Source organism: Vulpes lagopus, chromosome 15, assembly GCF_018345385.1.
Source record: "Vulpes lagopus strain Blue_001 chromosome 15, ASM1834538v1, whole genome shotgun sequence".
In the NCBI taxonomy this organism is placed as follows: domain Eukaryota; kingdom Metazoa; phylum Chordata; class Mammalia; order Carnivora; family Canidae; genus Vulpes; species Vulpes lagopus.
The window spans coordinates 9,213,370-9,224,275 of record NC_054838.1 but is presented as its reverse complement, the minus strand read 5'-3'; positions in this window follow the sequence as shown (position 1 = coordinate 9,224,275).

The window sequence follows — 10,906 nt, the reverse complement described above, 5'->3', positions numbered from 1 at the left end:
CTTCTCAATTTCCCTGTAAATCTTTGTTTTTTTTCTAATAAATAAGATTTTATTTTGAAAATTGACTTAAATGAATCAGCTCCAAGTGGTGAAGACACTTTAAGAATAGTTAAATTAATTTTTGCCTTATTCTAAACAGTTCCCTTTCGAAGGAAACAAAGTAAGAATTTTATATCAAAAAGGAAAGAAAAACACTTAGAAGCACGTTAATAATGCTCCTCAACTCCTGAAAAAGCAGGAAAGGATATTAAATAGCAAAAACAGATATAAAAACTTCTTTTATATTAGACGCCATATTGCAAGTGCATTTAAAATTAGCAATGCCTAACAATTATTTCCTTGACATTTTTCTTCCAAAGAGTTCACAAGTGCTTCAGTGTCAGTTTAAAAAAGATTCGTGTGAAATTTTCTTAAACCCAGATTTACTGGGAAATTCCTGCGCCAGATGATAAATTTATTTTGAATTTGTTCATTCCTTCCTAATCAATGAGCCTCTTTAGTTTAGAGCCTTTCACCTCTATAGCAAATGCTCAAAGGCCAATTTTTAAGTTGCTATTATAATACCCTAATGGAATCACGTATCTTTTTCCCTTTTCGCTCAGATATGGCACACAGTAGGGCCCCTGACAAAATACAGAATGAGTGAATGGATAAAATTGCTTTTTACATTTCATTCAGCAATTTCATTCTTATCTTGGTCCATTCATGTTTCTAAAAATTATCAACATCAACTAAGAAGGTTAGGGATCCAGATAAAATTTATTAGTATTTGGGCATACCTACAATGTGCAAGGTGCTATGAATACCTAGTAACCAGACAAGATACAAGTGCCTATCTCCCACCAGGCCACGCTGGTGGGAGAGAGGGGATACTAACCAAAAAAGTGACAGAAAGACAACTATACAAGTTTTATAGTAGCCAATACAAAGGTAACTATACAGCTTACGACTACAAGTACATATATAAGAAGGCTTAGTCAAATTTGGGGGCCTCAGAGAAGATAACCAGAATAAGCAACATTTATATTAAGACATGGAGAAAGGAGAAGCTAAGTGCTGGAAGGAGAATATTGAGAGGAAAAGGAATGGTTTCTGCCTCCTAATTTGTAGGCTCTGGCAAGTCCCTTGAGCCTAGGCTCTGAACCTTTCATCTTTCTCTGCAAAACTGTGACAGTAATAATGCTGTGCCATAGAGCTCTAATGAGTAAAGAGTTGGACTTAATTTGTACATTACTCAGGACGATAGGAATTTCTTAATAAACATTTTCTGGTGGGCCATAACCACCTGGAGTCAGGCTTCCTGAGTTCGAATCCACTTAACTAGCTGTTGACCTTGACAAGATGTTTTCTTCCTATCCTTTAGTTGGCCCATCAAGATAACAGTCCCTGCCCATAGGGTTGTGGAGGATCCCAGGAGTTCTTTTATGTGAAGTCATGACACAATTCTTGGCACATAATATGTCCATATGAATGTCACTTGGTCTTAGCAATAAAGAAATCCTACAACAGTCCAATGAGGTGTTCAGAAATTATATCAAATAGCTTTTTTCAGGCAATTGAAATTTCAAAAGAAACCTAAGTGCCTGTCCGTGTTTACTTAGCTAACCAGTTCCATATCCTGACGACCCAACAACACAATTTCTGATTCTAACCTCACCCCAAAAGAGGCCTCCTCAAGCACGAGGAAAAATTGCCTCTGGGATCTTCAGGAAGAATCCTTCACATAAAAAAATGGACCATGTATAATGTCTCTCAGTTCTTCCAAATCATACAGATGCATTTCTGATGAGTACTGAGCTTGAAGAAAGAGATGAGAAAACCCTCATTCCCTCGAATTACTGTTGGGAATATTTTAACCATAGTACTACGGATAGTAAATATCCTGATTAACAGGAAAAAAAATACGTCTCAGATTGGAAACTGAGCAATCAGATGGGCAGAGAAAAAACGCTTTGACTCGCTCATTCATCGTTTAAAGACAAAGAGTAATGTGCGGGGGGGGGAGTTACAAAGTCAGTGGTCAAGATAGCCTTAGGGATAGAGTTCTGCAGCATCCAATCCCGCTGACAGCCTGGAAGCCGCACAATTCCAGGTCTTCCAGATCCGAAATCCCTGGGTCTGTCCCCCAACACAATCTGGCCAAGCTGAGGGGTCATTTGCAATTGCTCTCTTAGGAGCTCCGGAATGGGGAAGGAGCTAGATAGAGGGGACGGGACGTGGGTGAGGCCGATAAAATTAAAGGCCCAGTCCACTTTAAAGTGTCAGGGCTAGCACAAGTCCTTCATCCAGGCCCCTGGGAAGAAGAGCTTGAAATTTACATTACTTCGTACTTCAGTCACAGCAAAACCAAAAGTTTACAGCTTAATGTCCTAAAGAGCCTGAACATTAGCATACAACTGAGCCAGGGCCAAGGGCAAGGAAGCCCCCATTAGAATGAGAATAGAGCTCAATGCCTTGAAGGCCCCCCATTGCAAAAACTGTAAACAGAACTTGAGGAAAATTTCTCAAGCCCTTCTGCAGTCCCCCAGACCAGCCCTTAAAACTAAGCTAAAACCCACCTCGGGGTCCAAGTCTCTGCCTCCGCTGTGTCGGTATACTTGGACACAAGCTCGAGCTTGTAAATAAAACCCTCCGTGATGTTTGCATCAGTGTCGGCTTCTGGTGGTTACATGATTCACAATCTTGGGCACAACAGTCCTGAGATATAAAACAAAACCAAAAGAAGCTTCGACGCAGCAGAGTGAAGCAGGGTTTCAGAGAGAAGCGCCTGAAGACCCGGACTGGGGGGTCTTCTTGGAAGCCCCTGCGACTGGGGCGGAGATTCTCAGCCCGACCAGAGCAAGGACCCACCCGCCAACACGCCCTCCAGCGCTGGAGTAACAATAGAAGCACAGCGGCCGCCCACTGAGGCCAGAGGCGCTGACGCCCACAAGAAGCCGCCTCTGACTCCACAGGTGCATCTCCCAGGCAAAATGCCATCTGACAATCAGCCCCATGCCCACCCCCCAGACCACCGCACAGACCACTTCTGACACCAAGTGGACGGACCACGAGGCTGCAGAGCTCAGCTCTGCCTGGACAGTGGGTCTAGCTTCCTTTGTACTTTGGGCTTTATTTTTTCATTTATTCACTTTGATTCTTTTTTATAGTTGCTTTCTTTTAATTTTTTTTATCTCATTCTTTTTACCAGAAAAAGAAGGAAGATAAAAGAAAAACCAAGAAAACAATAACAACTGCCCCCCAAAAAAAAAAAACCCCCCCAGATTATTCACTCTGCTTGTTAAAAGAATCTAAACCCCCCAAATAGGAAACACAATTAAAGTACCGATGAAAGTAAAAATACGAAATATATCAGTTACATACCTAAAAAAAACCCACTCCCTAACCCTATCTCATACCATTTTCCAAAACCGTACCCTGACCCGAATCTGACCTAACCCCACCAAATAAACCCCTAACCAAACACTAGCCCAAACACTACCGCCAAACCCTAACCTAATCCGAACCCTGCCTAACCCAAAACCAATCCCTAACTTTAAAACCCTAACCCAAACCTCCAACCCTAATCTCACACCCTAACCCCTAACCCTAACTGCAAACCTAAGCCAACCCTAACTCTAAGCATAACCCTGACCCTAACTCCTAACCCCCCTGCCCTAATCCCTAAAGCCTTACCTCTAACCTAACTCTAAACCCTGTCGCAACCCAACCCCTAGCGTAATCCCTAACCCCTCTAACTCCTAACCACTGACCCTTACAATTATCCCTCACCCTACCCTCAATCCATAACCATAAGCCATAAACCACTAACCCCTAACATCTAAGGAAACCTTACACCACTGTCTCCCCACCCTGACCCTACCATTCATTCTACCCCTTCACTTACCCCTGTTGGTCTGAGATCCATTCGATGATGGACGTGGCTCCCAACAGCGCCTCCAGAGTCCTCTAGGGGTCCTGAGGAAGCCGGGCTCCTGTGAGTGCAAGACGCGGCCTCACGTGGTTCCTGAGTATATAGTCAGCAGGGTCCTGAGGACGCTGGGTCTCCTGTCCACTGTGGACTATGTCTCACATCCTCTGGAAGCCTCACAGCAAGTCCTGCAGGATGCCGGAGGGCTCCTGTCAGCAGGACAAGGCCCCATGTCCCCCCGGAACCACAACCGTGGACCTTGAAGGAGGCAGTAGGCTCCTTTCAGCATAGACGCAGCCCCATATGTCCCAAAGCCAAAGTGCAGGTCCCTGAGGAGTACGGGGGTCCTGTCAGTGTTTGACGTGGCCCCACACTTCCTTCCTCAAGCCTCACCATAAAGACCTGAGGAGGCTGGGGCTCCTGTCAACGCATGGACGTGGCCCCAAATCTTCCCAAAACCTTCACAGTGGGTCCTGAGGAGGTCGGAGACTCCTGTCAGTGTGGATGCAGCACCCACATCATTCTTAGGCCTCACCGCAGGCCCTGACAGCTAGGGGCCTTCTGTCCCGCAATGGACGCCTCCCCATTTTTTCCCAAAGTCTACACCGGGGTCCAGAGGAAAGTCAGCGACTGGTTGTGTGGAATGGCCCCACGTCCTCCCAAAACATCACCACGTGTTCTGAGGAAGCCGGGGGTCCGCACCGTGGAATGCGGCCCTCCAGGTCCAGAAGCCTCAACTTTTATCTGAGGGGCCTGGGAGCTACCCTGCCAGAGTGGAGGTGCACCACAACTTCCTGAAGCCTCCCCGCGGTTTCTTGAGGTGGCCCAGGGCTCCTGTCCTGCGTGGATGTTGGCCCACATCTTCCTGAAGCCCATCACCGCGGGTCCTAAGGAGACCACGGTTCCTGTCAGCGTGATTGCCGCCCAATAACCCCCTGAAGACTCCCCGGCGGTCCCTGAGGAGGCGCAGCTCATCAGCGTGATGCACCCCCACATCGTCTCAGGCCTCCCCAGCACAGGCGGGCACCTGTTTGTGCAGGCGGGTGATGCCTAACTGCGCATGCGGGATCTCTACAGATGTGCGGGACTTGGGCTCAGCGCCACCACTGTGGGACGCTCAGGCGCTGCAGGAGGCCTTGCAGGAGGCGGCCTGCCTGCTCTGAGGGCCGCCGCACCTGCCACCTCCAGGCTCCAGCTGAGGCTGTTAGCTTCGGAAACGTCCTCACTGAAACGGTGCCCAACACCCCGGCTTCCCCAGAAATACTAAGGCCCTGAGACAGAAGACTGAAATTTACATTACCTTTTTTACATAGCAGGCCAAAATAATCTGCTGTTTATCTTTGGGGGGGGAGGGCAGTTGTTATTGGTTTTCCTCTTGGGTTTTCTTTTTCTTCTTCTTTCTTTTCCTGGAAAAAATAATGAGATGGAGATATTCACCCTCAAAAATAACATGAAGTAGTAACTCAGAGCCAGAAAGTGCATCAATACGCAGATAGGATTTCTAACTAAGTTAAAAACAATGAATATAAAGATAGCAGCTGCTGGAAAAAGAGCACAGAAGAAAACTAGAGAATCCCTTACCGTAAGAAGATAAAAGAACAAAATCAAGTCAGGGCCAACGTTAAAAATGCTATAACAGAGATGCAGTCCCAAGAAAGGTTATGACCACAGAGGGAACTGAGGGGCACTCAGCCACTTATATAAAACAATAACATTCATAGTCATCGAGACTCAGAAGAAAAAGGGCGCAGAAGTTTTATCATGAACAATAAAAAAGAATATGTAAACTTCTATAACCTGAGGTAGTACAAAGACACTGAAATCGAGAGACCAGAGAACTCCCAATAAATTCACAGAAGCTGACCAATCACCCAGCACATCCGAGTCAAAGGTCACAAAATAATCGACGAGAAAGAATCCGAAGCAGTGGAGTGGGCTTTGGGGGGGGGTAGTCCTTACCTACCAAAAAGGGGAGGATGAATCAGTTGCAGGCAGATCTGTTTCAGAAACTTGGCAAGCCAAAGGAAGTTGGAAGTAAAATTCAATATGCTGAATGGAAAAGCATGCAGCCAAGAATTCTTTCTTCTGTTGTTTTTTTCAAGAATAATCATCAAACTTAGTTATAAATCTCACAAGAAGAATTAAAAATTTCGGAACAAAAACTGCAATTTTCCTCAATCGTAATAGCAAAAAATTTATTGTTTTTAATTTGTTTTTTATTTTATTTTTATTTTTTTTGTTTTTTTTTAATTTTTTTTAATTGGTAGTTATTTGTAAGAATTCTTGTCTTTCTTCAGCAAGGATGTCATTCAGCATAGAGGCGAGATAAAGAGTTTCACAGACAGGCAAAAAATAAAGGATTCATGACCACTAAACCTCCAGTAAAGGAATTTTAAGAGGAGGTCTTCTAGTGGGGGAAAAAAAGAGACCAAAAGCAACAAAACTAGAAAGGACCCGAGAACGTCACCAAAAACACCACTCACGTAACACAAAGGACAAATTTTTATATCTTTCAAATCACTCTAATGCTATAACAAATGCCCAATCAAAAGATATATACACATCTTAAAAAAAAACCGGGGACCTGGGGGGCTCGGGGTTAGCACCTTTGCTCTCAGCCCATCCCGGGGATCAAGTCCCACTCATCCCCTAAGGCCCCCCTTTTTTTCCCTCTCCTAACCCTCCCCTCTTGCTCTCTAATACATAAAAAAAATCTTACAAAAAAAAAATAAAAAATAAAAGACCCAAATAAAATCAAAAATGAAAAAAAAATAAAAACCCAAATAAAAAAAAAAAACAAAATAGAAAATCACATGTTTATAAGAAACATATAAAAATTATATCCACAACCTACAACCTAAAAAAAATCTTTCCTTTCCTAAAAATATAAAACAAGCAAAAAGGGAAAGAAGAAATAAAAACTTGAAAACAAAAACCAAAAAGAAATTAATTTACAATCAAAAATCCCCAACAAATCTTAATCAATAGAAAAATGAAACTGAAAAAAGATAAAAACCCTAAAATCAACCCTTTAATTTTCAACAAAGCAGGAAAGAATATCCAATGGCAAAAAACATCTCTTCAACAAACCCTAATCCGACCCCAAAATAACAAATTTTTTTGGGGAAAACCCAGCCACATCAAAAAAAAACGGGACCATTTTCTACCCCATTTTAATAAAAAATAAATTCAAAAAAATTTAAAAACCTAAAGGGAAACCTTTCCACAAAAAAAAACCCCTGCACGGGGAGGGGTTTCCACCCCAACCAGAGGCCCCAACCCCCCAATCACGCCCTCCAGCCTATAAAATACACAACGCCCCCCGAGCCAAAGGGGCCTACCCACCCCCCCTCTACCCCCACAGTGAAATCCCCAGCACATGCCATCTACAATCCCCCATGGCCCACCCCCAAACCCCCCGCACAGACCACTCGCTGACAATGTGGATTTTTTCTCACATTTAAAAAAGAAAAAAAAAAAAATGGGCACAAGTCTTTGACTTTGGGCCTTGGATCTTCTTTCTAAATGCTCTAGCAGGAAACAAAAGCAAAAAAACTATTGGGGCTTCACAAATTTAAAAGCACCCAAAATAAGGGAAAAAACCCCACTAAAAAACAAAATACAAAAAGAAAATTTTAAAAAAACACACCAATAAAATTAGACCAAAAATTTTAACAAAATAAATCTCCAACCCAAAACAAATTTTCCAACTCAGATGGGGAAAGACATAATGGGCTTTTTCTCTACAAACTCCAAGCCGCCAACACAAAGAAGACACTCACGTCACCCCTCACAGGGGAAAGCAAACCAAAACCCAAAAGATGTCACCCACACCTCAAACTAAAAACAACCACAAAAACAACATTTGGGGACTAAAAACCCCCTTCACTCCTGTGGGGATTTAACATGCACCACTTAAAACAGTGGGGGGTCCTCAAGAATTAAAAATAGAGCTACCCTACATTTCCCAAAAATTCAAAACTAGGATTTAAACCCCAACAAAAATATTTAGTAATTCAAAGGGACCCACCCACTTTTTACATTTTTTCACAACACCAAAAATTTTATACACCCAATTCCTCACAATGAAGGGGAAGACGATGGGTTTTAAAAAACACACTACCAACTCGGGCTCAAGGGGTAAATAACCATTTACAATACGTGAGAATAAAGGGGTTAGCAAATGAACTCATTCTCAAAAGACATTTTCCAAAAAACCAACAATGCATCACATGTAATTTTTTAAAAACCAAACAAACATGGGTAAAACAAAACCCAAAAAACACACTCTTTAAACCCCAGAGAAAAACAATAAATACCAGAGGAAGGGGGGGGATGGGGGGGAAACAGGGGGTGGGGAAGTGGGGGGCCCTTACCATCCAGCTTGTATCCAATTAATCACTATGTTAGCCTAAACTATACTCGTTTTACAAACAATTACCAGTAAAACTCAAATAATAAATTGGGATAGATAAATAGTCCCCAAGAGATAAAAACAAAAGCAACTGAAAATCCACATAAAAGTTTTAAGCCACAATCCCCTCCTTACTCAGCTCAAAAGCTGCCATTTTTTTCTAAACCCCCAGCAAAACCCTTTATTTTGAGTCTGGGGGCCACTGACTTGGGGAGTCAGCTATCTTTAACCCCAAAAACCTCAATAATGAAATAAACTAAACTCCCCAGATACACATCCCAGGCGGGCACATCCAACCTAAAACTCTAACCAAATACAAAACCATAACCCTAACCCCCCTTTAAACCTTTTAAAAACCTACCCTGAACAAGACCATCATTAATCAAAAACAACAAAACCCCCCAGACAAACAATTCACTAATCTTCCTCCAACCCTAAACCTAACTCCAACCCTAACCTAACTTAATTACTCAAATGCTTTTCCAAATTTTAAATTTTCCTAATCTTTACCCAAACCCAACCCTCAATACAATCATCCTACCCCAAACTTACCCTAACCTGTACCCTAAAACTACCCTAAGCCACCCCCAACCCTATCTTTTCCCCTTTTCCAAAAACCCCCCTCCCCTGCCCGACCTAACCCCAACCATAACCTAACTAACACTAACCCTAACACTACCCAAACCCCTATCCTATCCGAACCCTTGCCCTAACCAAACCTACCCAACTTAACCCCTAACCCCTAACCTTAACCCCAACCCTAACCACACCCTAACCCCTAACCCAACCCTCAAACCTAAGCCCAACCTAACTCAACCCAAAACCCAACCCCCAACCCCCAACCTCCGCCCTAATCCCAAAGCTAAACCCAAACCCCCAAACTCAAACCCTTCCCTAACCCAAACCCCCTATCCTAATCCCTAACCCCCTCCTACTCCTAACCACTCCCCTTTACAATTATCCCTCACCCTAACCTCAAATTTCCAACCATAAGCATAAAAAACAACCCCTACCTAAAAAAACCTAACCCCCCAACTTCCCCCCCCCCTTTACCCCCCATTCTTTCTACCCATTCATTTACCCGTGGTTCTGGGGATCCTTCTAGGACTTTTTCCCCAACCGCCCCCAAAGCCCCTGGGGGGTCTGAAAGGGGGGGCTCCGTATGCAACCGGCCTCACTGTTTCCTAAATCATATTGGGGGTCCTGGGGACACCGGGATCCTTCACGTGACTAGGTCCACACCCTGGAAGCCTCAAAGCGGGGTTCCTCAGGGGGCTGGGGGCTCCTGTCAGCCTGAACATGGCCCCACCCCCCGAAACTCACCCGGTCCTGGGGAGCTGTGGGTTTCTTTCAGCATAGACCAGCCCCATTTTTCCCAAACCAAAATGCATCCAAGGGGGACGGGGTCCTGTCATGTTACTGCCCCCAAAATTTCTCAACCTCACCATAAACCTAAGGGGGGTTTTCCTGTCGGGATAAATGGCCCAAATCTTCCCAAACCTTTACATGGGGCCTAGGAGTCCCCGTCTTTGTGTGGAGGGCCCCCCTCCTCCCAAAACTCACCCCCTTTTTAGGGAAACCGGGGGCCTGTCAAACCTGGGTGTGGCCCAGGGTTTCCCGAACCCAAATTTTGTCCGGGGGGGTGGGGGGCTCCTCCAATGGACCCACACATCTTCCTAAGCCTCCCCCGGTTCCTGAGGGGGCCCCGGGGGTCCTTTTTCTGGATGTTCCCACACTTCCTGAACCTCACCGCGGTCCTAGGGGAAAGGGGGCCTCAGCGTGGGGAACCCTGGCCCCCAAAGTCCTCCTAACCTCCGCGGGTCCTAGAGGCCCGCCTCATCAGCGGGGCCGACCCCCCCCCCCCCAGGGCCCCCAACAAAAGGGGGGCTCCCCTTTTTCAAACACTTACCTTTGCATGCCAACCTTGGGGGGGCGGGGGGGGCCCCCCCGCCCGGAAAGCTTTTGGCACTGCAAGAGGCAAGCAAGGGGGTCCTGCCCCGGGGGCCCTAAACCCGCCCCTTTCCAGGCCCCCTAGGGCCCGGAGCTCGGAAACTCTCACTGAAACGAGCCCCAAAACCCCCCCTTTCTCGAAATACTTAGGACGATAATGACCCACAACGCAAAAAGATTGGGCCCAAATTTACCACGTCCACCAAACCCACTCAAAAACCCCTTTCCCCTTTGGGGAGCCGCGGGGTTGTGCACCACCCTGGGAAAAATGTGGGGGCCTCAAAGTCAAATAGACCCCCCTCACCACAGTGCTCGCTGGGGGCTCACTCCGAAATACAGATCATGACCCCCGGGGCAACTCACCCCATTCCAAAAGCAGGCGTCCACTAGCCACACGTGAGAGGGCCTCGGGGCCTTCAGACAAAATGGATAAAAGGGTGGGAAAATAAATTGGGAAAAGAAGATAAAATAGATTTATAGAATTTTTCTCAGCTACAAGAGAAGGAAACTTCCATTTCAATAAAGTTAAACTAGGGATCATTTAAGGACATCAGAAAGAAAAAAACCAAAGGTGGGCATTCATAGGGGAAAAAAAAAGCAAACAAAACATCGTGAAAGGGGAAGGGAAAAAA